This window comes from Cricetulus griseus, assembly GCF_003668045.3.
Source record: "Cricetulus griseus strain 17A/GY chromosome 1 unlocalized genomic scaffold, alternate assembly CriGri-PICRH-1.0 chr1_1, whole genome shotgun sequence".
Classification (NCBI taxonomy): Eukaryota; Metazoa; Chordata; class Mammalia; order Rodentia; family Cricetidae; genus Cricetulus; species Cricetulus griseus.
This window is the reverse complement of record NW_023276807.1, coordinates 226,735,134-226,760,626: the sequence shown is the minus strand read 5'-3', so window position 1 is coordinate 226,760,626 and position 25,493 is coordinate 226,735,134. Positions and strand designations below refer to the sequence as shown.

The following is a 25,493-nucleotide window of genomic DNA, read 5'->3' as shown; positions in this document are numbered from 1 at the left end:
TCATATATCTAATTTTGTGGCTTTAAGTAGGATTTCTACTTTGTTTTATGTCAACAGTGTTTATGAATAGTGAAAGAAGGAAAGAATTATCATTATTTCATTTTGTTTTCATTCTGAAACTCAATGTTAGGCTAAACTTTAATGTACTAGCAGCAATTGTCATTGAGGCACAAAGTTTTAATTAAGCTCATGCATGATTATTTTTCACCAAACAGCCTAATTTATGAAATTGCTAATTGAACTAGCAGGTGCAAGCATCAGCTGGTACTGTATTATTGGTATGCAGTGCAGCACACACGAGTACCTGGTGCAATGTCAGATTATATAGAGAGCACACTTTAGCCATTGTCCTTCAATGGCATCTATTCATTCAGAACTATTTATTGTCCCCATACCTTTTGTGGCTATCCTTGAAGCAGCAGCCACCAAAAATGAAGTTTAATCTCTTTGTGACTTCTGACCAAATCAAGAGTCATAAACTGGATTTCAATGCTCCTTCTCACTTTTGGAGGAAGATCATGTCTTCCCCTCTTTCCAAAGAGCTGACACAAAAGTGTAAAGTTTGATTTATGCCCATTTGAAAGTGCTGAAGTTCAGGTTGTCCCAGGATACTGCTAAGGTCAACAAAGTAGTCCAGGTGTACAGGAAGAAAGATGTCACCCATATTGAATGGGTGCATCTAGACATGGCTAATGGCACAACTGTTCATGTGGACATCTGTCCCTGCAAGGTGGTTATCACTAGGTTTCATACTGAAAAAATAATAATTCTGCAAAGGGAGGCCAAGTCTCACCAAGTAGGAAAGGAGTAGGACAAATAAAACCAATGATAAATGACTGAGAAGCTGCAGGAGAAGAGGAAACATGCACCACTCTCATTAACAACTGCTTAAGTAGAAAAGCATCTATTGACCAATTGTACTGGTTATTTATGCAAATACTAATATCTGAGACAGCAAATGCATTTTGTAGCTTAAAAATTAGAGTTTTTCTTTTGTTTTTCTGCAGGGGAACATCTAAATGACACATGTAGCAGTGCTTCAGGGTCTCTGGGTCCTTTTGTCTTTTGACTCTGCCATTGAGCTTCTCATGTCCTGTCATTTCTAACTGGTAGCTGTGGAGAAAGAAGCTAATGGTAGCATGTACAGCCCTCTTTTCTTGACTACTTCCTCTCAGAAGTCCGGCACATCACTTCTGTTGACATCTCCCAGTAATAATTGTCCTGGAGGACAGAGGCTGGGACATGCAGTTGCTGGCTGGGCATATCAAATCTGTCTTGTAGTAGTCTTTGGAGCATAGCCAGGCATCTCTGTCATAGGTCCCCGAGAAAGACCAGTGGGAACAACAAGCAATTGAATGTGGCTTCATGAAGCATAACCTCTTGAATTTGAAAATGTTAAATTCTCTAGAATTCAAGGCAGACACCTTCTCAGCAAGACAAAGAAACAGGCTATGAGGCTTGAAAAATAATGGTTAAACTAAATGCAGGGCAAAAGAGGAGAATTCATGGAGCTGGGGCAGGAAGTCAGAGTGTCCTAGAATGCTTCTTTTAGATGTTGGATTATCAAGGAAAGAACTGGGTACTATGAAGAATCTAACTATATGGATATCAACAGGAAAAAATTCCAGAGGGTCAAGCACATGAGAAGGCCATGCAGACAGAGAGGAGGACAGGAGACAGTCCCCACACAGACACAACATAGGCTATAGCTCCAGTTGAAGTCCCTTCTTCCCAGGTCACTGTAGTTTTTAGCAAGTTGACAATGAAAACCAACCAGGATATCAAGGATCTTGACACCTTTTTGTAGTTAGCTTTCCTAAGATACAACTTTTCATAAAATAAAATGCATCAACTTAGTAGGTTTTTGAGAAATGTATACATATCTAAATACAATGAAGATGGAATGTGGGCTGGTGAGATGGCATGGCTGTTAAATACTGAGGCTCACAACCAAAAGATATGGTCACTTCCATCACCTACCATGTATTGTTTACAGTCAATCCCTATGGTTCAGGCACTCAGGAAGTGGAGGCAAGAGCATCAGAAATTCAGGATTCTGTTTGGATGTACAGTAAGTTTGAGGCTAGCCTGAAATATGTGAGACCCTGTTGCAAAACAAACCAAAAACAATCAATAATGATTCTTGAGGAATGATGCTTGGGATTTGTCCTCTGGCCTACATCTACACACACACACACACACACACCTACACACACACACACACACACACACACACACACACACACACACATGCACGCACAGTGATATTTTGTTTGTGATATTACAAATAAAGCTTTTCTGAAGATCAGAGTGCTAAGCTAGCCACAGCCATAGAGACCAAGCCATGGTGGTATACACCTTTAATTCCAGGACTCAGGAGACAGGCAGATGGATCTTTGTGAGTTCAAGTCCACCCTGGGCTTGAACACATGAGAGTAAATCGGTCTAAAACAGAAACAGAACTACAGAGCTCACACCTTTGATCCCACACTTGGGATGACATGCCTTTAATCCCAGCATTTAGGAGGTGGAGACAGGAATGTTATGGCTGGGTGCAGAGAGTAATATAAGGCGGGAGGAGACAGGAACAAATGACAGTATGCAGTTTGGTGGAAACAGGTGCAGTCTGGAGATACAGTCTGAGGACAGGATTGCCCTTTCAGTCTGAGGATTGGTATAGGTGAGAACTCTCTAGTGGCTGGCTGTTTTGCTTCTCTGATCTTCAGCTTTAACCCCAATATCTGTCTCCGAGTTTTATTATGAAGCAAAATTACACATATGTACATAAAACCTCCATTTAATTTTTAAGATTCTACAATTTTAATAATTTCCTCTCAAGTTTGGGAATTGAAGGCTTAGGTCACCAAGCCCAGCTATTTATGTCTTCAGACCTGTACCATAAGAATTTTGAGTCTCTAAAGAAAGAAAGAAAAGAAGATACCAGAAAATGGAAAGATCTCCCTTGCTCTTGGATAGGCAGGATCAACATAATAAAAATGACAATCATGCCAAAAGCAATCTACAGATTCAATGTAGAATCCCCATCAAAATCCCAAAACAATTATTCACTGACCTTGAAAGAACAATTCTCAACTTTATATTGAGAAACAAAGGACCTAGGATAGCCAAAACAACCCTGTACAATAGAGGAACTTCTGGAGGCATCACCATCCCTGACTTCAAGCTCTATTACAGAGCTATAGTCCTGAAAATAGCTTGGTATTGGCACATAAATAGACAGGTAGACCAATGGAATAGAGATGAAAACCCTGATACTAACCCACACACCTACGAACACCTGATTTTTGATAAACAATTCAAATATATACGCTGGAACAAAGAGAACATCTTCAACAAATGATGCTGGTGTAACTGGATGCAAACATGTAAAAGACTACAGATAGACCCAAGCCTTTTGCCCTGCACAAAACTAAAACTTAAGTCAAAATGGATCAAAGACCTCAAAATAAACCCAGCCACACTGAACCTATTAGAAGACAAAGTGGGAAATACCCTTGAATTAATTGGTACAGGAGACCCATTCCTGAACATAACACCAGTACCACAGACACTGAGATCAACAATTGATAAATGGGACCTCCTGAAACTGAGAAGCTTCTGTAAGGCAAAGGACACAGTCAGCAAGACAAAACACCAACCCACAGACTGGGAAAAGATATTCGCCAACCCCACATCTGACAGAGGGCTGATCTCCAAAATATACAAAGAACTCAAGAAGCTAGTCTCCAAAACACCAAACAATCCAATTAAAAAGTGGGGTACAGAACTAAATAGACAATTCTCAATAGAGGAATCTAAAATGGCTGAAAGACACATGAGAAAGTGTTCAACATCCTTAGCCATCAGGGAAATGCAAATCAAAACAACTCTGAGATACCATCTTACTCCTGTCAGAATGGCTAAAATCAAAAACACCATTGACTGTTTATGCTGAAGAGGATGTGGAGAAAGGGGAACACTTCTCCACTCATGGTGGGAGTGCCAACTTGTACAGCCACTTTGGAAATCAGTATGGCGACTCCTCAAGAAAATGGGAATCAGTCTACCACAAGATCCAGCCATTCCACTCCTAGGCATATACCCATGAAAGACCCCCGAAGAGGTACTTTCGTAGAAGGAGACCCGCACCCAGGAATCAGCGAGACCACGAACTTGGATGCAAAACCGCAAGAGGCTTTATTGGAGATACGGGTACCCGGGCAACTTAGCTTCTGTGAGGCCAAGCGCGCCGAGCCAAGGGAAAGGGGTCCTTATATAGGGAAAAAGGCGCAAGCTAGGAGCAGGAATTCTATTGGATAATTCTAATGAGGCATTGTACAGAGATATTCCCATTGGTCAATGTAAATGAGGCGCTATACAGGGTTATTCAAATGAGGCGCAGTACAGAGTTATTCAAATGAGGTGAAACACAGAGTCTTTCAAATGAGGCGAAATACAGAATCATTTCTATTGGATGGTTCAAATGAGACACAGAGCCATTCCAGATCAGCATATTCTCAAGGTCTGGTGTCTGGTACAACAAACTCAATTCCCCCCCTCCTCGTCCAGATGGCTGACCTTGGGGGCGGAGACCTTGGGACGGAGTGTTTCTCATCGGGCGGGGGCTCAGGGGCAGGGCTCCAGGCCGGCTCACTTGGTGTTTGTTCTCGTGCCGGCCCACCTGGTGCTCGCCCTCGTGCCGGCCCACCTGGTGCTCGTTCTCGGGCCGGGCGTGCGGCGGGTGGCGGGGGAAGTGGAGGCTGCCGGGGGGGGATCGGGGAAGCCGCCGACAGGAGGAGGAGGAGACAAACTTGAGAAAGAAAGGGCTAAGGGGCAGGGGTCTTTCACCCAAAAGAAACACATTCATACAACAAAGAAATCTGTTCAACAATGTTCATAGCAGCACTATTTGTAATAGCCAGAAAATGGAAGCAGCCTAGATGCCCCTCAACCAAAGAATGGATGGAGAAAATGTACTCCATTTACACAATGGAGTACTACTCAGCAGAAAAAAACAATGGAATCTTGAAATTTGCAGGAAAATGGATGGAACCGAAGAAATCATTCTGAGTGAGGTAATCCAGTCACAAAAAGACAAACATGGTCTGTATTCACTCATATGTGGATTTTAGACATAGAATAGGGGATTACCAGCCTACAATCCACACTGCCAGAGAAACTAGTAAACAAGGAGGACCCTAAAAGAGACAAACTTTGTCCCCTGGAGAAGGGGAAAGGGTCATGATCCCCTGAGCAAATTGAGAGCATGGGAAGAGGGGGGAGGGAGCTATGAGAATGAGAAGGGAAGAAAAGGAAGGATGCAGAGGTCATGAGGGAGCAGAAAGGTTGAGTCAGGTGTAGATTAGAAGAAAGGATATGTGATAGGTACGGTTTTAGCTGGGGGGGATGATAGGGAAGGAAGGGAGGGAGAAGGCAACTAGGATTGTCATGTAATTCAATCTTGTTTGTAATTCAAATAAAAAATTAAAAAAGAAAACTATAGTGTATGTTTCATAGATATTTTATTAAACTTATCCGTGCATATGCTGTATTTTTGAAGGTACTCTAAACAGTACTTAACTTTTAGAAATTCTTAGTTTTCACTATTAATATATAGAAAATATTGGTCATGAAGATGGTACTATATTACTTAGTTCACTAAATAATTCAAGTAGATTTTTTAAGGTCTGTCATAAGTACTCTGGCTTTTTGCTGCATAAAATGGGAAGTGATTCGAGGTAGTTAGAGTCAGCAGTGTCTCATCTATGGGGTATGAATGGATGTGTTTAACCTTTTGAACATGACAAAGGCAAATATTAAAGCCATTAGATAAATGAGGCTGGAGGTCTGAGAGAGGGCCCTGGTAACCGTGTGCTTGCACACTCTCTGGCTGATGACATGTTATAGAAGGTGTTCAGACACCAACATGTACAGCTGATGTGGGGATTTTAGCTAACAAGTTTAACCATAAGTTGTCAGTATCGTCAGAGTGGTCTCAGGAAACCCATGTGCATGTGGCACCCTGGAGGCCAAGGGTGGGAGTGGCTCATTATAGCCACTGCTGGTTATGGATCTGATAAGATGAAGGCTGAGCCTTGAAGCAATAGAGCTTGGCCAGCCCCCGCTCTGATGATATGCTGGAGGTAAGAGCCTGAACAGAGTGCTGGGAAGAGAACCTGGGGGACATGAATACAGAGAACTCTTTCAATGAGTTCTGATCAAAGGATAGAAAGAAAAGGTGAGTTAGGGGAGCCCTGACCCCATTTCTAAGTTTCAGGTTCAGTGGTAGGAGAGCAATACATTTTCAACCTGCTTTCTTATAATCCCAGGTACTAGAGGAGAGAGAAAGGAGTGCTGCCTAAAAACCTTGGCTTTGAAAGGTAAGGAAGGATGGTACATGGATGACAACAGAGGAATGTGGGAACTCCAGGAGGCTCCTCCACAGTGAAACGGGAGAGGAAGAGTGGGTGTGTGCCTGAAGATATACATATGTGGTCAATATTTTACTAACTGGTGGATACTCTCTGTGTTGCTTTCTCATTGGATTGAGCTTGGTGGTCAATTGGGAAATGTTTGAAACATTACCTACCAAATAGCTATGTAATTCTTTGTAAATCAGTTTATTTTCCTGTACCCAAGAATCTGGTTATGGACCAATGGAGAATGAATGTAGAGTCTACCCTTAATGTTCAAGTTCATAGGCTATGATCTTATGACCCAGAAGTGGCACCTGAGGTGGCCCTATTGCTCAGTGTTATCTGGAAAGAGCTGGAATGGTCTGGGTAACTGTTACATTGTTGATTCTTGTAACTTCTGCCCAATTTCTTTATCAGATGACCAGAGCCCTTATTTTCTCTACATGATGAATGACTTCGAGCTATTGGCCTATTATTTTTGACTAAATGAATAGACAGGCTTATTAGTATTATGAAGAACAAAATGTAGTGATACATAGATATCACAGTAGTATAAAGCACATCATTCTAAGGACTTTGCATGTGTTATTTTTATTAGTATACCCAAGAGCTTTGTATATAAGACCGTATATATGCTTTACGTGTGGAAACTGAATTCAGTGAACAACAAATTGCTTAGTAAAATTAACTATTAGGCTCACTTACTCAGTTGTCATGCACACTCTCTTACTGCATCTGTTCTTTGCTGAATGACACCATTGGGTACTGGAGGAGACTATGAGGAGACCCCAGATCTCGTTCCACTAAATCAAGTGCTGACTGATTGAACTTAGAAAATGGCTTGAGGGGCAGTTTCCATCTGCATTCCATGAACTTTGAAGATTTCTACCATAAAACTCAGTTGCAGCTTTCTTATATGTAATATGTATAATTTGTTATATGTCTATGACTATTATCTTATAGTAACCACATCCCTTCAATACGTAGGCCTCCTGGGTGAAAGGTGATTGTGGATAGGGATGATGCTAATTAAGACAAATGTGAATTACACAAAACTGCCACCCATAGCTCTCTGTGGCTTTCCAGTGCCTTACAAGCAGGATTAAGGAACTGAAAGTCCCCCCAGCTTCCACTGCAGGAAAAGCTATGAACAAGCCTGCTAGGCTCAAGCTTCAGGTTCCTCTGGTTCCCAGAGCACTCATCCCAGAGCACTAGCCTGATGAGCTAGTTTTAGTGTCGAGTATTTATTATCTTTGTGGAACCTTGGCCCAGAGCCTGGAGCTGGGCATATAGGGTGAATGATTACACATGGCGCTCTCATGCATCTAACTTTAAAAAAATCTCAATTACATCAGAAAGAGGGTTCAGGGTAACAGATGGGGTCCTGGGGACGACAGTGTAAATAACAAACAAAGGCATTTTCTGTGATGTATCACTAATCCCAGGGAGCACAAGGGCTAATTCTCCAGTTAGAGTGCCCAAAGACAGAACATCCAGGAGGTGGCAGCACTCGCAAACATACAAACCTGTAAACACATTAGCCTGGTGAGATGTGGATTGGTGGGAGGAGTTTGGAGGATATGAGTGGACATAGTTTTGTAATCTCACAGGAGGTGGCTAGAGAAGAATTTCATGAAGCTAGATGTAGAGTTGGAAAAAGAATAGACTATGGGGTGGGCTGGTTCTCAGCAGAATAGCTAGTTTCATTTGGCAAAGTCCCTTTGAATGGGGCATAGCCACTAGTAATATAACTTAATAACAGAAGACACCTTTGTTGGAAGGGAACTGAGATATCTCTGATTCAAACACTAAGAAACTGAGGCCCTGGGGGAGGGGAGAAGTGGGGCTACCCAGCAGCTTGGTAGTAGACCTTGGGTTGCACTCCCCATCTTCTGCTTCTCAGATAAGATAGATATCCATTTCTATTCCACGTGGCTCAGTTTACATAATGACAAACAAGAGTACGGCTTGCTGCCTTTGTGAGTGACATTGAGATTCCATCACCTGGTGAGCAACTCAGAAGCCCCCTCTCTTCACACCAATTCTGACTTACACTATGGACAATGATGAAAGAAGGAATTCCTGAAGGAAAGAAGGAATGAAGGAAGACAAGAAAGAAAGGGAGAAAGAGCAAAAGGAAGGAAGGAGAAGGAGAAGGAGCTGCCACACATGTACATGTGAGGTTTGGGGGCAATAGGACAATGGGGCAATGTGTGACAAACCAGAGCCAGTTAAACTGCAGCAGGGTAGGCTGCAGATATTTTGACTTCTGAGTGAGTTACTTTTTGATACTACAATGCTGGACTTTGACTTTCTCTTGGTATTATTAACCTGTCCTTATTTATTAAATCTTTTCTTTTCATTACTACTTTTTAAGCTGTGTGACTGTCTGTTCATTCCCTCTCTCTCTCTCTCTCTCTCTCTCTTCTCTCTCTCGTCTCTCTCTCTCTCTGTGTGTGTGTATGAGAGAGAGAGAGAGAGAGAGAGAGAGAGAGAGAGAGAGAGAGAGAGAAAGAGAGAGAGAGAGAGTCCATACACCTATGCCACGATGGAGGTTAGAGGACAGCCTCAGGTATTGGCCATTACCTCCCACATTCTTTGAGGCAGAGCCTCCTTTTCCCTCCCCCTGTGTGCATTAGGATAGCTGGTCCACAGGCTTCAGGGATTTTTGCCCTGGTTTTTAGACACACATACTATTTCATCTACCTTTTACATGGTATAGTGGTCTGAATAGGAACATCTCCCATTGGTTCAGATGTTTGACTAGTTTGGTGCTGTTTGGGTGGGTGTGAACTTGCTGGAGAAAGGACATCATTGGGAGACCTCTTTGAGGTTTCCAAGCCACCTGTTATTTGCAGTTTGCTCTCTGCCTCCTACTTGGGGTTCAAGATGTAAGTAAACTCTCAAATCCCTGTCCCAGGAGCCATGCTTCTGTTCTACCATCATGGACTTGTATCTCTCAGGAACCAAAGGCCAAGATAAACTATTTCCTTTATAAGTTTTCTTGTTTATGGTGTTTTATCACAGTAATAGAAAAGTAACAAATACACATGGGTTCTGAGAATTCAAACTCAGGTCATGGAGTTCACACGGCAGACACTGTAACCACTAAACCATGTGTCCAGCCCTCCCCTCTATTTCTCTTAACAATTCAGTTCAGTTCAAACCAGTGAACAGCTTGTGAGTATCTCCTGTGTGTTATGTCAAGGCTATTTCTCTCCTGGATGTGGCAGACTCTACTGTTTATGCAACAAATATTTACTTTCCCTTTCATTCTCCAACAACAGGATCTAGCTTTCATCTAGATAGATTTTCAGTAGGAACAGCCAGGAAAAACCGGAAGCCAGGTTTGGTCACATGACTAGATTCTGGCCAAACAGATGGAGCCAGAGCCAGAGCCTCAGTCCCTAAGGACCAGGCAGTATCTTTATGAAGCCACACTGCTGGAGCTCTATTCCTGTTATCATGCCCTTCTCCAGAGCTCTCACTGCTGTCTCTCCTTCACTGTTTTGTGTGAAGATAGGATCATTTCCTCCATCTTTTGGACTCAAAATGCATCCCAAACATCCTTGACAGTGTTCCTAGGTCACAGAGCCTCACAGGTGCTTGAGACACTTCTACTTGAAGAGGCTCCTCATGCACTTAGAAATGAGGGTGCTTAGGCATACAACACATCACAGGATTAGCTGGGGCTCAACATATAAATAGCACCTGAGAGAATGCTGCTAAAGCCTCTTTGAAGGATTCCTCCCGAGTCCATTTTGTCATGGATGTGAGCAGACACATCTCTGTGCTTCCCACTGTCCATGTACATCCTCTTTTTAATAAAATCAAATTCTTTTGAAGTCCTCTGTTTTACATAGTTTCATTTGAATAGCTTTCTTCCTGGGACAACAGCATGCACGCACACGCACTCGCACACACACACACCATATAGGGTAGTTTTCAAAAGACCTAGGTGAGCCCTTCCAGGCATATAGCTCCTCCATTTCCTTGATACAAACAGGTCGTGTGTAATAGTAGCTTGACAATTCCCTGAATGCCTGTAATTGCTCTGTCTTCTGTCAGATTGAGTATAAGGCCATGTGTAATTCTGTGGGTAGATGCTGCTACACAAACTCAGCTTATTCCTTTTTGGAGCTGCAGCCTCCCTTACCCATGGGTGTGCTACCCATGGCTTCAATTACCTATAGTCAACTAGGATCCAAAGATTACAAGTGGAAAATGCTGGAAATAAAAATTCATAAGTTTTAAATAACTTTTATTACAGTGTATTATTAACATTGTTCTATTTTATTATTAGTCGTGGTTAATTGCTTTCCATGCTTAATTTATAAATTAAACTTTATCATAGGAATATACATCTTGGGTAAACAATGTGTTTAGTACTATTCCTAGCTTCAAGCATCCCCTGGTGGTCTGGGAAGTATAACATGTATGTGGGGGTGACTGCTGTAGAATGATGAGGTAATCTAGGTTGTTTCATGACAATCTACCTCTTTTCAGCCTCCTGTGCACCGAGTGTATTTTCTCAGAAATTTAATGAAAATAATACTTTAATTCAACAGAGGGCAGTCTGGTCATAGGGGTCAGGTTGCTGGAGGAGCTGTTTGAAATCTGAGGGCCACTGGACACATCATAATCATAGAGCCCAGGGAGAGAAACATTCACTGCTGAACTAGGGTCCCTTGTAATTCCAAATAGCAACAAGTCAGAACTTTCTATGCTCCTGTTGGCTTTCTACAGCAGTGCCTGATTTCTGCAATGATGTTGAAATGGAATGAGCTCAAGAGTTCATTCTGTCTAAATAGAATCATAAATGGGGAAAGCTCAACATTCCTCTACTTTTAAATTGTACAACATGGGAAGGCATTTTGCTGTATAGAAAGGAAAACATCACATGAATGGACATCAAATTTGCATATTCCCATAGCAGAATATTAGTCAACCTTAAAAAAAAAGAAGTACTGCCAGTGTGGGTAAACTTAAAGGATAGATACTATGTGATGCCACTTACAGGAGGTCTCCAAAATGGTCTCAGAATCGGAGAGTAGGACGGTGATGTCCAGGGCTGGAGGGAGGAAGAGAGGACATTGGTATCCAACAATGTAAATGCTCAATCGTAAAAATGGATATGTTCTAAAAATCTGTATGCAACATTAAACCTATGGTTAAACTATATCTTGTACTTCAAATTATGTTGGAATACATCGTGTATTAAATGTATGCTATCCTTCTCCCAACCCTTTCTCTCCATATGTCCTTGGTGGGATCCTGTGCTGTGTACACCCCTGTTCTCACTTATTGATGCTCCTTTCTGTGCATCTTATCCAGTCTTGTTACTGCTGTGGAGCTTTTATTTATATTTATTTATTTATTTATTTTGTGGTGCCCATACAGTCACTGAGCAATTGCCATGGCGATGGGGATTTAGGTTCTCTCCCAGCCATTGATTTACAAATGACCCTCTGAGGTATCTTAGGGAATAATCAGAGGAGCCCCAATGGATCAGTAAAAGAAAGACAGGGGGAAGAAACAGTGCAGAGCTTCTGACCCCCTCAAGCAATGTTAACCGGAGCAATCATTGTGGTTGTTATCTGTACTGAGCTTGCACAGAATCTCATTTAGTAGAAAGAGTACCAGAGGTAAACACCTTCTTTAAATCACTGATCATGTCGTGTGTGGTCTATGTATGTGTGCTTATGCAAGTGCTCACCTATGTTCCTGTATGTGAAGATTAGAGTATAGCATCATCTGCTTCTCCACTTTATTTATTTGTTTGTTTGTTTGTTTTTTGATTTATTTATATTTTTGAGACAAGGTCTCCCGCCAAACATAGAACTCACCAGTTTGCCCAGACAAGAAGGCCAGTGCGTCTTGGGATCTACTTGACTTTACCCTTCTGCCCACTGCTGAAGTGACTGTTGCATCTGCTATGCTTGCATTTTTATGTAAGTGCTATACATGCAAACTCAGGTCCTCATGCTTGCACAGCAAGCACGTCACCCACTGAGCCATCTTCACAGCCCCTCCTTGTAAAGCTCTTTAAATGAAGGCTCTAGTAGGTAATCACACAGCCAGTTCACACTGGAATCTGGTTAGAACCCAGGTTTCATTTCAAAATGTTCACTGTTCCACCTGGTCATCCTCTTTTATTTAAAAAGATCCAACTCCAGTCAGAAGGAAATAATCTGGTTCCAATCTGAATAGAAAAGAAATATTGTTGCCAATCCATAAATCAGCTAATATCCTTTCAGGGGTAGAGAGACTCTCATGGAACTTGGAGCAGCAGAAGTACAAGCGGGATGTCTCCCTAAGCTTGCATGGGTCCATGAGTCTATGGTGTTGATGGTGAAAGAAGATTGGTGTTTCTCTCATTTTCTTTATTGAGTACCTACTTTTTTATGATACTGTATTTTCATGTGTACCACCCCATTTAAAGCAATACAGTATTAGTAGTATTAGATGGTTCTCACATTAGTGATGTAACTGGAGCTGAAAGCATGCAGAGAAGGTATCAGTAGCTGCAGTGGAAGTACAAACCAGTAGCCTCTCCAAAACCTGAGCAAATACTTCTTCCTTGCCTTGGTATAAACAGTACTCAGGAGGTTTATGTGTAGCTGGGTGCTGCTCCATGGACCACCACGCTTTGAGGTCATTCTCCTTGACATTTACATTAGGAAGTGATCCTCTGGAGTACGGGTGCTGGTGCAGGGAGCTCGCTGATCACTCTTCATTGAACATCTCCAGCCCACATCTGGGCTGTGGTGGGGCTGCTCAGAGTTGACTTCCTTCCTCTTGTTTCTTTATTATTATTATTATTATTATTATTATTATTATTATTATTATTAGTAGTAGTAGTAGTAGTAGTAGTATTTATTATTTTAGAGCCTACTAGGCAAGACTAATATGCAGTAAAACTGATTTGTGCACTTTTCAGCTCTGGCTGAGAACAACAGCTGTGTGTATTAGTTGGGAGGTATTTAATGGATGATTTATAAGATGTTGAAGATAAAACTTGAAAGATACATGGGCAGCACTGAGGTGCAACATTCTTGAGAAACAGAGAACATTAAGTGCTTGATTGGCTGAGATGATTTAGAAGGAAGCCCCAGGCTTCCATCCAGCCATCCCTACATTGTTCTGGCATCTTCTCACCCAACAGCCACAGCCATGATGCCAGGCTAGGGTAGAGATGAGCAGAGTCATAGATCTCAAAGAAAATGTGTGTTTCATCTATGGCCAAGGCCTGAGGGCTTTCTTTCCCACAAGCCCTTTGGGAATGTAGCTTATATTTTATAATAGGGAACTGAGTAAAGAGGGTATGCTTCCTAGGGGAGATCCCTAGCAGCTTGGCTAATTTTATTTTATTTTTCTTCCTGCAGAAGTTTAGCTTCTAGTTTAATAGTTGATTGTTGTTTCCCTCTCTGAAAAAGGATTTGGTCTAGGGGAAGAGAGATGAGCAAGATAAGCAGAGGTTCCCCAAATTCAAAGCTTTCCCTCTCTTGATATTTTTTTTAAACAAAGCAAAGGCATCTGCTTTTGCTTATTTGATCTGCTTTTAATGTATTTAATAAACTATCAAATAAAAACTATTTAGAAAAACTTTGGGGGCTCGAGAGATTACCCAATCAGTAAAATGCTTGCTGTGCAAATGCGAGCACTTGAGTTTAATCCCCAGAACCCACATAACAACAACAAAAAAGCTAGGGTTTTAATCTCAGTGCTGGGAGAGCAGAGAAAGGGGGATTGCTGGGGCTTTCTGGCCAGCTGGCTGTTTTACTTGACAAGTTCCAGGCCAGTGAGAGGTCCTGGCTCAAAAATGAAGGTGGACAACACTCAAGGAATGACATCTGAGATTGACCAGTGATCTCTAGTGCACACACACAAACACACAAAGTGACATATGTGTGCAAGCCCTACAATAGAATGCATATACATGTAACACACACACACACACACACACACACACACACACACACACACACAGAAAGAGAGAGAGAGAGAGAGAGAGAGAGAGAGAGAGAGAGAGAGAGAGAGGAGAGAGAGAGGGAGAGAGAGACAGAAATTTGGTGTTCTGATTATGACTTCTGTTTAGTTCCATTTCTGTTGCTTTTATAAAATACTCAGACAAGAATAACTTAAGGGCGAAAGGGTATTTTTTAGCTCAAGTTTCAGAGGGGTAACATTTCATCATAATTGGGAGGCATGACACTGGAACATGAGACCACTCTATCACCATTGCTTTGGCAATTCAGAAGCAGAAAGAGAACAGGAAATGGGACCAGCTTCAAAGCTTGTCTCCATTCTCCCCAGTAATGCTCCAACTCCTAACAATTTCATAACTTTTCCAAACAATGCCACCAGCTAGGTACATGAATTTAAACACTTCACCCTACAGAAGGTAGTTCACATTCAAGCCACATATTCCGTGCTTGGCCCACATAGGTTTTTTGCTATCTTCGTCATCAGAAACTGTTTAGTCCATCTTCAGAGTAAGTCTTCAAAATCCTTAACAGTCTCCCAACTGTTTACAAAGTCTCTGGATGCTCAAGGCAATCTCTTAGCTGTGATCCTTAGTCAATTAAAGAAAACAACTACATACTTCTTGAATATAATGGCACAAAATATACATTCTATTCCAAAAGGAAGGAAGGAGATCATAATGAGGAAAGATTAGGCTAAAATAAGACTGAGACAGCTAGCATCAGATCCTGTAGGTCTGTGTTCAGCATCTGGGACTTCAGTTTCAAAGTCCTTATGTGGCTCTGCTCCTCCTGAATTGGTCACTGCAACTTGTCCCTCTTGGGCTATTTCTACTTCATGTATGCAGCTTTATTGGCATATATGCCATGCCATGGCTTTGGCATCTCCAACATCTTGGTTATGTGTAGCTAAAAGTTTCTCTCCCACTTTCCAGTTCCCAAATAACCACTCAGAGTCTTACATTAATTATAAATATTTGGCTGATGAATCAGATTATAGTAGGAAATTACCAATACGGAGTCAGGTAGAAATATAAGGGTATTTAATAGGGAAAAGCCTTACTTACAGAGCGAACCAGCCAGCCGGTGGTAGTCTGTACAGCAAGAAGCAAAGAGAAACCGAAACCGAAAAACACAGACCCCCTACTCACTCTGACCACGCCCTCACAAGCCTGCCCAGGTACTCCTGTAGCCAGCCCCTAAGAAGGCGTGGCTACAGCTTCCCCTACATCAGACCTTTACTAATTAGCTCTTACAATTTAAATTAATCCATTTCTATTAATCTGTGTATCAGCACGTGACCATGGCTTATTAGTGATGCTCATCAGGCATCTTTCTCCTTTGACAGCTGGATAGCTTCTCATCTCAACTTCCTTCTTTCTTCTTATATCTCTGCTTGCATTTCCCACCTGGCTCTATTCTGCCTTGAAATTGGCCAAATCAGATTTATTTACTAATCAATAAAAGCAATATGTATTCACAGCCAAAGAAGGGTATCCCACACCATCTCCCCTTATTTTATCTAATTAAAAAGCAAAGTTTTAACTTTAATGTTGTAAAATTACATATAACAAATAGGTATCAAGCAAGAATCATAGTTATAATTTTTAGTCTATTTGTATTTGATAAAATTAAAGAAAATACTCTATCATCTATCCTATTTTTGTAAGTTTAAAGTTTTATATCTAATTTATCTTTTATCATAACTAAGGAAAACTATTATTATAACTATCTAGTCTTCAACTCTATCAAAGACCCCAAAAGTTAGTCTTGTCACATTGAAAACAAACTCCATAAGGAAGTTCTTCAATACCTGTCATGCTCTTGAAGTAATTGGTGCTGCCAGAAGCAGACATGTCTCACTGTCGAGGAAAGTCTAAGTACTTAAAACATTTTAAATGCAATATTTTGTAAGTCTTTGAGGTGTCTGAAGATTACTTATCCATCTGAAATATATCTCTGCATATCTAGAAAACATAACTAACATGACAATAAATTTGACTATTATAGATGACTATTAATTTGTATTTCTTAACTATACATTACATTTTTACATGAGCTGCATAAACATAATACCTTAAACAAGAGTTGAAATATACATATAGTATAACAAAATTAACCTTAAATTTGTATCAGTAAGTCAAAATCCATACCAATGTAAAGTATTTTGAGATTAATAGTTTTTTACTGAAGTAGATTTAATAATCTACCTTTTTTCATTATTTCTATGTCATATCCCCCCTTTTTCTTTGGAAAGAGATTATGACTATTAATCATTTATAACCAACCCCCTTTAAATGAAAACAAACATTCATAAACAATATTTGGGGAATTTGGACATAGTTTCTATACTACTTCCTGCTGATTGGGGGTGCTGGTAATCTTATAGAGATCCTGAGAAAATTTAGAATAATGGCTAAGTCCTGACCAGGGTATTTTGTGTGGTTGGCCCATCTCAGCCAGTGGCCTTGAAGCTGTTGTGATGTTGAATCACCTGGGCCATTGTTCCCATTAGAGACCTTTCAGGGGGGTTATTACTCGATCAAACCATATTAACCTGGAAGGAATCCACATTTCTCATCTTCTGTGGAAGCAAAAGCAGAACCTCTTTTCCAAAGGAATGTATCCTTAGACTTCAATTTTGAAGTCAAGATATCTTAAGATGTATATGTTGGCCAGGCGTTGGTGGCACACACCTTTAATCCCAGCACTTGGGAGGCAGAGGCAGGCGGATCTCTGTGAGTTCGAGGCCAGCCTGGTCTCCAGAGCGAGTGCCAGGATAGGCTCCAAAGCTACACAGAGAAATCCTGTCTTGAAAAACCAAAAAAAAAAAAAAAAAAAGATGTATATGTTGGTTTAACTTAGTAGTTCCTACAATCTAATGTCCTTCAGAAGTTAGCTCATCAACAGTCAAAAAGTTTAAAGAAAATACAGTAATATACATAATCCAGATTCTCTGTATTTTCCATCTTTACATGGTTTATTATAATGTTTTACTAGTCTATTACCTTTTAAGGACTTCTTTTTATTACCTTTAGATTATTCTTTTAATATATTAATACCATTTTCCCTCTGTTTCTCAAGCCTATGTACATTTTTTAATCATATTGTGACCTTTTTAGAGGCCGTTTTGTCTGAATCTGACTTAATGTGTATCTCTAACCCTTTTTGTCTGTATGAGCAAAATCCCTAAATCCACCATGCAGCATGTGGTTGTGTTGTGTTCTCCAGCCTGCAGCTGTGATCTCAAGCCCACAGGCAGTAGCTGGAACCCCCTTTATTAAGGCCCATGTAAGAGGCTGCAGGAACCCACCATGGGGTCATCCCATGGTGCTTGGCAGCTGGCTCCATCTAGTTGTTCAGAAATGGCATCTCTGTACTATGACCAGCATGAGAGACTAGGAAGCCAGTGTGGCTATGTTTCTTTGCACTCAGAACCTTTTAAAAGGTTGTTTTAAATCTTATGGAAATTTGAGAGCTCCATGTTGGTATGCCAAATGTAGCTGGACGTTTCTCTCCCATACATCAGTTCCCAAATAAACACTCAGAGGCTTACGGTAATTATAAATATTTTACCAATGGCTCAGGCTTTTCCTAACTAACTCTTACAACTTAAATTAACCAATTTCTATTAATCTGTGTATCACCATGTGGCTGTGGCTTACTGCTCCCGACTGCCTTCTTTTTCCCTTTATCTCTGCTTGGATTTCCTGCCTGGCTCTATTCTGCCTGGCTATTGGCCAAATCAGCTTCTTTAATAACCAATGGCAACAAAGCATATTCACAGCGTATAGAAGGGCATCCCACATCAGTTTTGTCTCCACCATAACCCAGGCTTTGCCTTTATAGCATCACATGGTGGCCTTTCAAAGCCTCTTTTCAGATGCCCAACCTGCCACACAGTGTCTGGTCTCAGTGGCTCTCTGAAGCCATGGAGGAAGATTCTGTGATTCCCTCAGTGTTGTATCATTCATGCTTCTAAAACCAGTATCACGTGGATGGCACTGCTGAATTCTATAATCAGCTTGGGTGAGAACCTGACTCCTGCAGCAACTTCTGTGTACTAAACATGGCAAAACACAAAACAACAAGAACAACAACAAAAAAACCCCACAAAAACCCCCATGGGTAAGCTGTTTTCAAGAAGCAGATAAATAAATCCTTTGGTCTATTCTTTCAGGAGTTTTTGTGGGCATGGTCTTGCCACAATTTCCTGCTGTGCTCATGAAGAAAAGGAGGCTTTACTTTAGTGGCAACAATCTCTTTAGCAATTGGAGCCCCACCCCCTTTTCTCCAGTAAATGCTTTGACTTCAGCCTTACATTGCTTAGTACACTTTCCCTCCCCAAAGTGCACAAATTTATCTTATTCAAGTCTACCCTACTTGTTGCTCTTAATCATTGTAGAGAGGTGTAAAATGAACGAGGAGCAGCCATGCCATAGACTGGAAGGTTTGCTGTCTTATAAATTAGTCTATTACTTTTAAATTCAGCCTCATCTAAGTTGTTGGGATATAAACAAAATACTGCCAATTTGGGGGGCAGACAGAATATACAGAATAAAATCTTATCTTGGTTAGTTTTCTATTGTTGTGATGAGACACTGACCTAGAAGAAAATCTTTATTGGAGCTTACTGTTTCAGAAAGTTAGAGTCTATAACTGTCATTGTGGGGGTCATGGCATCAGATAGGCAGGCAGATATGGCACTGGAGCAGTAGCCAAGAGCGATTGAGATATAACCAGGAGGTATAAAGAGAGAGAAAGGGCATATGGTGGGTCTTTGAAACCTCAAAACCCACCCTAATGACACACTTCCTAAGGCTATACTTCTTAATCATTTCCAAACAGTTCCACCAACTGTCCTCCAAGTATTCAAACATATGATCTGGTGGCAACAATTCTTTTTTTTTTTTTTTTGTCCTTGCCAAACTCTTTTTTTTTTTTTTTAGTTTTTTACTTTTATATATTTGAATTACAAACAAGATTGAATTACATGACAATCCCAGTTCCCTTCTCCCTCCCTTCCTCCTCTACCAACCCCCAACTAAAATCTTACCTATCATATGTCCTTTCTTCTAATCTACACCTGACTCAAAATATCTGCTTCCTAGAGACCTCTGCATCTTTCCTTTTCTTCCCTTCTCACTCTCCTAGCTTCCTCCCCCCTCTTCCCATGTTCTCAATTTGCTCAGGGGATGGTGACCCTTTCCCCTTCTCCAGGGGACAAAGTTTATCTCTTTTAGGGTCCTCCTTGTTTACTAGTTTCTCTGGCAGTGTGGATTGTAGGCTGGTAATCCCTTACTCTATGTCTAAAATCCACATATGAGTGAATACATATCATGTTTGTCTTTTTGTGACTGGGTTACCTCACTCAGAATGGTTTCTTCCTGTTTCATCCATTTTCCTGCAAATTTCAAGATTCCATTGTTTTTTTCTGCTGAGTAGTACTCCATTGTGTAAATGTACCACATTTTCTCCATTCATTCTTCGGTTGAGGGGCATCTAGGCTTCTTCCATTTTCTGGCTATTACAAATAGTGCTGCTATGAACATCGTTGAACAGATGTCTTTGTTGTATGAATGTGCTTCTTTTAGGTATATGCCTAGGAGTGGAATTGCTGGATCTTGTGGTAGACTGATTCCCATTTTCTTGAGTCATCATACTGATTTCCAAAGTGGCTGCACATGTTGGCACTCCCACCATGAGTGGAGAAGTGTTCCCCTTTCTCCACATCCTCTCCAGCATAAACTGTCATTGGTGTTTTTGATTTTAGCAATTCTGACAGGAGTAAGATGGTATCTCAGAGTTGGCAACAATTATTATTTAAATCAGTACAAATCTATGTAGGGAAAAATGGCTAGCCAAAGAAACACACCCTGACCAGAGCCAAAGTAATACACTTTGGCCCTGGAACCATAGCCAATGAAAGAAATACACTCCAGCCCTGAAACTAGAGACAAAAGGCTAAAAAGGGCCAGTGAAAGAAACACACTTTGGCCCTGAACCAGAGCCAAATATGCTCCTGACCAACTAATTGATCATGAAACCAACCAGTCTCTGAGAAAGAAAACCAATCAATCCCTGAGCAGAAAACTAACCAATCCCTGAGCACAAAATCTAGCCAATCAGAGCTTGTCCAAGATCAAGGGGATTGGAATCTGACCAATTCCCGCACTGAAAATCTTCACTCTGGAAAAACTCCACCCCTAATAAGCCCTATAGTAGCCCTATACCTGTTTAGTTTGCTGCTGCCTTTTTTCACTCTGGTAGAGGCAGCCTCTCTCCTGGATTTCTCCTTCCCAATAAATCTCTTGAATGAGGTTTGGGTGAACACCTTCTTTTGCTGAAGCAGAGATGGAGTTTGGGCAGAGCAGATCAGAGTGTAACAACTTCACTGGTGAAATCCTCCCCAACCTGGGCAAAGCTTTTACATTGGGAAAACTTTCCCTGGAGCAGGGCTGTAAGCTGCTAGGCTTAGAGCGACTTTGTGATACTCCTTGGCTCCCAATTGACAGAATACTTCTCTATGCCAGTGGCAAAGCTTACACTATAGCCACATTTTTTCATGGAGTTTTTGTTCCTCTTTAAAATCTCATACATTGGGTCTCCACTGTCTGCATTTTTCTTGGCCTTTTGGTCTTCCAGACTCCCACCAGAATAGCCTGTTAATATCTGTTTATATTGTAAAAAGGTTTTCTAGACAAAAGTTCCAAACTCTTCCATACTCTTCAATCTATTCCAAAGGCCTACATACCTCAGCAGCAGCCCCACTTCTGATATCAATTACTATATTAGTTTCACTTCCTGTTGCAGCAATAAAATAAAATAAAAACCTCAATTGAAACAACTTTGGGGGAAAGGAATTTATTTTACCTCGTAATTCTAGGTTATAGTCAAGTCACTGCCAATGAAGTCAAATGCAACAGAAATATGAAGCAGCTAGTCATGCTCACAGTCCTTCTGAGACCACCAGTAACAGAGTGAGAAAGAGAGAGAGAGAGAGAGAGAGAGAGAGAGAGACAGAGAGACAGAGAGACAGAGAGATAGATAGATAGATAGATTGAGAGAGAGAGAGAGAGAGAGAGAGAGAGAGAGAGAGAGAGAGAGAGAGCATATGTGCTTTGTGCTATTTAGCTCTCTTTCTCTACTATTATAAAGTTCAGGATCCCTTCCCAGTGAATGGTGTCCCTTTCCCACCTCAGTTAACATAATCAAAATAGACACATCCACAGGCTACCCTGATTTAGATACTCCCTCATTTAGACTCTATTTCCATATGATTCCAATGTCCTAACTCAATGAGGACATTGAACCATCATTTGTGTTGGAATGTTCTAGTCTTCTCAACTTCACTTTTCATGCAAAGCTGTTGGTGATTTGGTCTTCTGTTACTGGTGGTCTCAGAAGGGTCCATACTATATCTCAGGCTTATTCTTTGGAAAACTACAAAGTATGTAAGTGGTCATAATGACTCTTCTATTCAGAAGACTGCCTCTTCTTCCTCCAACTCACACATCAGCATCCTCACTCAAACCAAAGCTGTTCAGCATCATTACTCTATCCACCCTGCTATGTTGCAGTTCCTACAAGAGGAGCATCTCTGGGGATGTGTGACTTGCAGTGATACCCTGAAGGGTAACATAGTTTTGAGATCTAAAAGAAAAACTTCTGTCAGTGTAGGATTTCAATCAGTGACAGAAACAGATGTCCTCTGGCCCTGTTAAATCTTATTTCATGGGTGGACAGGTTTGACCCCTGAGAACATCATGTGGATTTTCTGATTCTCACCAGCCATCCCTCTAGGATACCTGGTCAGGCTAAAGAGGCAGGAATATTGGCTTCCAGCAAGTGAACTAATGTCTATCTTCTGTGAGCTTCTCAATAATTTGGAGAGTAAGATAAGAAAGGCATAATGACTGACTTTACTTAAGGAACACTGGATAGAGAAAATGGACAGCTAGGCTTACCCAAAACATGTAATAAGAGAACAATTGTTAATTACAGAGAAGGCAAACACCTGACCTTAGCAAGGTTCAGCAGTTTCAGAGCAGTGGTTGTGTGTCAAGTGTCACATGGTTTGCCTATATTATAGAGAATTTTGAGATTCTGAGAAGTTGGTTGCATATATACATGGGGTTCTCCTGACTGGTCAATGGTGGGGTCTGGATTTGTACCTATGCTATTTGTTATTGAAGTCATCCTTGGAATTGTGGTGAGGATTCTCAGAGGTGTGATCAGCGTGAACTGAGGTGGCCTCTCTGATGCCTGCTCCACCTTTCTGTCATTATAGACCCTCCTATGTCCAGTACAGCTCTGGACAATTAATGAAAGATGCAGACTAATTAGCCACATTGCTGTATTAAAAGGAGGAGAAAGAGATTCAGTAAGGTTCTCTGCTTTTTAAGTAATAACTACCTTGTGGCCTCTCTGCCCTCTCTGGCTCCAAGGTCAGATTATATTACAGACACCATCAATATACTCAGCAAACAGGAGCACATCCAAAGTATTGCTATGGGCCTGAGAGGAGAGCATCACTTAATTTATCCTGAATATGCTGAGGCCTGTGTCAGCTAGAAATGAAGAATGATAAAATATTAAGAGAGAAACCAGGGTGAGTGGCCTATTGTCTAGCTAAAGAAGTGGTATATGCCAATAAAGACTACATTAAAATATGAAGATGGAGACTGGAATATGAGCAAGGCAAACCTATCCTCAGAAGATATGAACTCAACTCAGCACTACTACTAGCTGATGAAACAGCTAGACTTGCTTTTACTCTCTTCCTCCCTATTGGACAACTTGAATCATTACAGTGTAATTTCATAGCCAGAATACTGACAGCCTATGGATCATGTACAAATGCTACCATTTCCCATGTTTAAGGCTATGTGGCTTAATCTTGTGGAATGTGCATGTGATTGGCATCACAGTCTGACCTAGAACAATGCTGCTGTACTGAGAATTGCTGCACATTGCCTTTTTATAGTCCCAGCACTTTCTCTCTGCTGGTGACCCAATGCCTGGCCATCACTGTTTTTTGTTTTTTTCCAGTTCTATAATGTTGCTATGTTAGGAATGCTGTACACGTGAAATCATACAGTTTGTAACCCTGGAAACTGGTTTTCTTTTTACTTGTTGTAATTTTCTCAACATCCACCCAAAGTGCTAGCTGTTGCCTACATCAACACTTTAGTACTATTAATCACCGAGTTCCAGTCCTTGGTCTGGATGTCTCACAATTTCTTTAACCATTTGCCTGCCTTAAGACATTTGGATTGTTTCTAGGTTTGGGCTATTACAAATATAGTCACTACAGACATTCACGTGCTAATATTTGCATGGACAAAATTTTTATTTTTCTGGGATAACTGCATATGGCAAGGTGGTTATGGACAGAGTCTAGAGCATGTCTTACTTTGGATTTTTGTCTCAATGCCCAGTCTGACTGTGGGCTTTTGTTTGTGTACCTTTACTGTCTTTCAGTGAGGATGCTAGCCACCAAGTGAGACAGTGCTATGGATTTGCTGAAGCAAAGATGGTGATGACTGTGTTGTCCTATCCTTGAGGCAACCTGGACTTGGCAGCTTTCAAATCAGTGGGAAGTATGTTGTAGATGTATCAGTTGGGGCTGAGCACCTTACAATCAGTTGTTCTCTTCCTTCTGACCAGAAGTGGTTTTCTGCAATGGTCTCCATCTGCTTCAGTGAGAAGGTCCTTTGATAAGGAGTGAGAACGTTGCTTATCTGTGGGTAGAAGGATGGGTATTTAGAATACAACTAGGAATTATAGTGGCTTAGCAAAGTGACTGTAGCAGGTTATTTTCTATGACCTCCTTAGCACAGGTAGCTGCTAGGCTTCTAGTACTAGGTATTATTTCCTTTACATTGAGTGGTTTTTCAGAACAATTAGATAGCTGTTGAGCTGTTGGTTACTACCAAGATAGGAGTACCACTATTGCATCCTTAGGAATATCCTGCCATGCCAGTCATTGTTGTAGTAGGTAGGTTTCACAATTGCGTAGTATGTTTCCCTCCTTTTGCAGCTTGCATAGCACCTTCTGATGCTATGAAAGCTAGTACTTAAGGAGGGACTTTCAGGTCAGGTCTAGCTCCAATCCTCCAACTCCAATGTCTAAAGTGCACGATTTCTTCAGCAATAGGGACTTACCTTCTACTGGGAGCAATCAACTGCTCCAGCATTAGGCTGGAGTCTCTTAGAATTCTTTGGCTAATAACTCAAAAGGAAGTGTATCTGAGTGCCTTTGGATGGCTGACATGGGTGCTGGGAACTGAACTCAAATCTTTTACAAAAGCTGTATATACTCTTAACTGAGCGCCCCTTTTGCCAACATTCTAAAAAGAGCCTTACATTTTCCCCACTGTTTCTTTCCTTTAAGACTTTTTAATTTTTTTGCATGTATTTGTGTGTGTGTGTGTGTGTGTGTGTGTGTGTGTGTGTGTGTGTGTGTGTGTGTGTGTGTAGTGTATGCTATACATGGACAGATATCCATAGATTTCAGAAAAGGGTGTTGCATCCCTTGGAGTTACAAGTAGTTTCCCATGTTTCCCAAACCACAAAGCTTTTCCTCCCCCCAAATATTTTCTCCTTTGTCAATTGGACAGAGGCATCATGCTCAAATTTTCAAACTAAAGCTCAATATCTTTATTTGGTCAACTGGTCCCTCTCCACCTCACCTTCTATCATCTCTACTGTGACTCTTGTTTAGATTATAGCAATACATCCTAAGTGGCTCCCACCTTACCACTCTGCACAACTTACAAAGTGATCTTCCTAAACTACAAGTTTAACTTGATTTTGCCCAGTTTAAAACATTTGTTTCATTGTCTACTATAATGCAGAGCTCAGGCTTCTTGGGCTTTTTGCTGGTTCTGTCTAGACTCTTTCTGCTCTTGGATTCCCCATTATACTGGGCTTCTAGCAGACACTACACAAGCTATGTATCTTCTGAATGAGGTCTGGTCTTCAATGTAGAGTTCTCTGTCTCAGAATGCCCTTTCTACCTAATAAAATTCTAGTGAACTTTCAAAACTCATGTCACGCACTGAATATCTGTGTTTACTCCCAAGCACGC

General features: G+C 41.1%; 1 pseudogene; it reads left to right on the top strand.

The window, feature by feature from the left end:
* The first annotated feature begins 431 nt into the window (after positions 1-431).
* Positions 432-811, top strand: LOC103160824 (annotated as a pseudogene).
* The last annotated feature ends 24,682 nt before the right edge of the window (positions 812-25,493 follow it).